This window comes from Grammomys surdaster, unplaced genomic scaffold, assembly GCF_004785775.1.
Source record: "Grammomys surdaster isolate TR1022 unplaced genomic scaffold, NIH_TR_1.0 126612, whole genome shotgun sequence".
Taxonomy (NCBI): Eukaryota; Metazoa; Chordata; class Mammalia; order Rodentia; family Muridae; genus Grammomys; species Grammomys surdaster.
This window is the reverse complement of record NW_021621401.1, coordinates 575,513-579,904: the sequence shown is the minus strand read 5'-3', so window position 1 is coordinate 579,904 and position 4,392 is coordinate 575,513. Positions and strand designations below refer to the sequence as shown.

Here is a 4,392-nt window from a genome sequence, read left to right as displayed (position 1 = left end):
ACTGTAGCCAAGGACAGAAGGAGAGCATGTCAGAGTCTCCAGCTGTGCCTTGGATGTGGGGCTGCGGACTAGTCTCTCAATCTCATTTTTTTTCTCTCTTTGAATATTCAGTTTGCAGCCTGACCCATCTCCTGCAGGGTATGCTTTCAAGCTCTGCATACCTGCACAGCCTGCTCTGCCTGCCGGAGGAGGCAGTGAACTTGGCCTGACTGGTTAATTCATATCAGCCCCAAGGAAAGACCATGTGTGGCTACAACATGGCTCTCTGGAGTGCAGATGTTGCATTCTGAGCCCACATCCTGTGGAAAAAAGATAAATGGGACCCTGGGGGTGCCTCAAGGGTGGACAGATAGTGGTGTACAGCTGTTCCGCCATTAGCATCGCTGCCCTCAGGTCTCCTGGCTGCAGAAGCCAGTGTTTGGGACCAGAAATCTCTGTGACTGTGCTTTGGGATGCTGTGGCTTCTGTTCTTTACTCTTCCCTGTCTGGGGAGCACAACACCTCTGACTCTTGGTGAGTCCTAACCGGGATCCCTTATGTTGTCCCAGGCTCACAGTCCTGCTCCAGGGATTACGTCAGACTGTCAATTTGCCAGAAATCTCACTGCCGAGTGAGCCTTGGAAGCCTCTGCCTGGTGTCCGATGATGCTACTTGCTTCCATCCACAGACCTCAGCTCAGGACGCGTGGGTAGGCATCAAGGGGGCTGCCCTGTCTCAGTCAGTCATTTCCTATGGCAGGTCAGCCTGAGGTTCTACAACATGAATCACTGCAAACGGGAATACATCTGTGGGGGCTCCCTCATCCACCCTCAGTGGGTGCTAACTGCTGCCCACTGTGTAAAGCCGTGAGTGGGGTCACCCATTCCCTTGAGCCGATCGAGGTTGGAGGTGGGTGGTTCTTCGTGAGCAAAGATTTCCTGTGGGAGGCAGGATTTCAGAGACCCTCCTGATCCCCACATCTGTTCTGACTGATCCCCATGTCTCTCCTGGGATTGATTTTCCCTCCTCTTCAGCCCCTCTGAGGGGTTCATTGTCCTGTCTCCCAGGAAAGAGATGGAGGCCTCTGCCTTTAGAGTTCAAGTTGGACAACTGAGGCTCTATGAAAACAACCAGCTGATGAAAGTGGCCAAGATCATCCACCACCCCAAGTTTAGTGAAAAGCTGTCTGCCCCTGGGGGTGCAGACATTACTCTGCTGAAACTGGACACCCCAGTTGTGCTGTCTGAGCACACTGTGGACCCTGTTTCTCTCCCTGCTGCCTCCCAGACAATCTCCTCAAAGGAGGTCTGATGGGTTACTGGCTGGGGTGTCATCAAGGACCACAGTGGGTATTGGGAAGACCACATGTCCTTTGTCAGCATTAGTGAGAAGAGGCAGAAGGTCCCAGTTTGGTTCTCACTAGCTCTTCTCCACAGGGTCACTGCCTCCACCCTACCACCAGGAGGAAAGTGGCAGTCCCCACTGTGGAAAATAGTGACTGTGGGCAGAAGTCCCGGACCAGTTCTTCCTTGAACAGCACTACCAGAATCATCAAAGATGACATGCTTTGTGTTGGGATGGAGAGCCAGGACTTCTGCCAGGTAATAGCCTGTCCCACCCTCTCTCCTCTGTCCCTTCCTTGCCCAGGACACTGGCACTCACTGGACTTGGCATTGTGGGAGTGCTGATTCCTGCCTTTTTCCACAGGATGACTCTGGGGGTGGGGGGTGGGGGCATGGAACTGCTCCTGGGTCGAGGTGGGTGTGGCCATCTGGGGTAGAGGCTGTGGCCTTCCTGACTTCCCTGGTGTATACACCCGAGTGATGAGCTACATGTCCTGGATCCATTGCTGTGTCCCCAAGTTCCTGGAACCTTCTATGGGGCCAGGTGGAATTCATACAACAGAGGAGACCCCAGCCACTCATGTTGATCCGTTCACTCCTCCCAGTCCAGCCTCACTTTCCTAAACCTCCCTATTCCATGGTAGTGAAACTACCTTGTGCTCCTGGTCTAGAGTCTCTGGTATCCCTTAACTCTGGAAGGGGCTAAAACCACATCTCAGAAGTAGCTGGGCGGCCCATATCCCCTCCTTACCATGTTTCTCATTAAATGATGGATTGCCTAATTGATGTCTGTTTGGACTTTGGATCCAGAGCTTGGTACTAAGGTTGGAATTGAGCTGGTAGACTGGGGCATCCCCCACTAGTGTCTCTGAGCCATTGGTGGTGTGAAGGGGAGGAATTCTCGGTCACTAAGTTAGCCCACACTATTTTGTGGAGTTCAGACCCCTCAATATGGATGGTCCTGGACTGTTTCTATGTGTCTGACTATTCAGGCTCCAGGAATAATAGGCAGGGGTCAGATTTAGGGGACTTCTCGATACTTCAGCCTTTAAATAATGGTGTCAAAATCCTCCTTCCTGAGCCCACATGGCGGTTCAAATTCTAAACAATAGCGTTTTTCCTTTTCCCCTTTCTTTCCTTCTTTCTTCCTCTCTTGCATGTTTGCTGTGCTTGCATGAACATATATGCATGTTCACATGTGTGTGCATGTGTGTGCTTGTGTGTGCATGTGGAAGCCAGAGGTAGACATTAGGTCTCTTCCTCTATTAATTTCTAATGCAGGGCCCCTGGCTGAACCCAGAGCTTGCCCATTCCAGCTAGTTTAGCTGGCCCGCTTGCCCCAGGAATCCCCCATCGCTGTCTCCTGTGGGGATTTTGGTTGGACTGCCACATTCACCTGGCTTTTCATGTGGCTTCTGGGGATCCGAGCTCCAGTCCTCCTGCCTACAGCCTGCTGTAGCCACTGAGCCATCTCCCTAGCCCATTTTGTTATCTTTAGTTTTTTTTTAATTTTATGTATATGAGTACACTGTAGCTGCCTTCAGACACACCAGAAGAGGGCATCAGATCCTATTACAGATGGTTGTGAGACACCATGTGATTTCTGGGAATTGAACTCGGGACCTCTAGAAGAGGAGTCAGTGCTCTTAACCGCAGAGCCATCTCTCCAGCCTGCCCAGTTTTGTTTTTTTGACAGAGGGACATATATAACCCAGACTGGCCTAGAATTTATAAAATAGCCAAGGATGACCTTGAACTTCTGACCTTCCTGTTTCCACCTCCTTATCCCATTATGTGGTTACATCAGGGCTTAGTGAACACTAGACAGAGCTCTACCACCTGAGCTATAGCTCTCAGGTGCTTATATCTCCCATGATGCTTTGAAACCTTCTGCATGTACCTTGAGGCCCTTATGCATCCCCACATCTCACCCACATCTCATCCTGGCCGTATGTCATTGGAGGAGACATATTCTTCAGGAGCCCACAAATGTGTCTGCCATCCAGTGTCTAGAAAAGAGCCCCTTCTTGCCACTGATGGTGACTTTGCTCTGTGTCTTGACATTCTAATCTCTAGCTTGGAAACATTAGGAGGTGATTATAACAGGGACCCCAGAGAGCTGACTTGTCCATCTGACATGTAGGGATGACACACCTAGTGGGAAGGCACACCTATGATCCAGTAGGCGGGCCATCTCCAAATCTACCTGAGGACACCTAGCTTCAGACCAACAGGCTGAAAGACCTGGTGTGCGTAAGTCACCATATCCACAGTGCTGGGTGGAGCGGCCTCAGGGGACTGAAGTAGGTAGTCTCTAAGCTACAGGTTGAATCAGAGTCATCTGGGTTCCTGAGATGGCTAGGGACCAAAAGGAAGCAGCTCTCTGTCATGTGAGTTAGTGAGGCTGGTCACAAGGGACCACACTGTTTGATGTCCCTGGAGAAGGAAATCCACAGAGTGGGCTGGTGGCTGCCATGGTGTTGGGTAGGGAAGCCAGGACAGGAGGTGAGCGTTAAAGGGCAGGTGTCTTTTCAGAGTGAGTGAAATGGTGTAACATGAGGTGCAGGAATGGCTTGCACTCTAGGCATGGCCAAAACCCCACACAACTGTCTTGTTTTTGAGATAGGGTCTCACTCTGTAGCCCAGGCTAGCCTTGAACTCTAAGCAATCCTCATGCCTTAGCCTCCAAAGTGTAAGTGTTAAGAGTGCAGGCATGCACTGTCATGATGGACATGGACTCTTTATATGGGTGAATTGTTTGGTGTGGAAATCACATTTCAGCAAAGCTGTCAGAAATAATAAACTGAAAACAATTACTTTTTTTTTTTTTGAGACAGAGTCTATGCAGTTCTGGTTGGTCTGGAACTCACTATGTAGACCAGGCTGGTCTCAGACTTACAGAGACGTGCATGAGTGCTCGGATTAAAGGAGTCCTCCACCACTCCTGACCCTCAGCACTTTATTATTTTAGATGTGTTCGTGTGTGTGTGTGTGAGTGTGTGTGTCTGTCTGTGTCTGTGTGAGTGTGTGTGTTTCTGTCTGTGTCTATGTGTGTGTGAGTGTGTGTGTC

General features: G+C 50.4%; 1 pseudogene; it reads left to right on the top strand.

Annotated features, from left to right (window-relative positions):
- The first annotated feature begins 446 nt into the window (after positions 1-446).
- LOC114615271 lies at positions 447-2,063 on the top strand (annotated as a pseudogene).
- Positions 2,064-4,392: the final 2,329 nt, after the last annotated feature.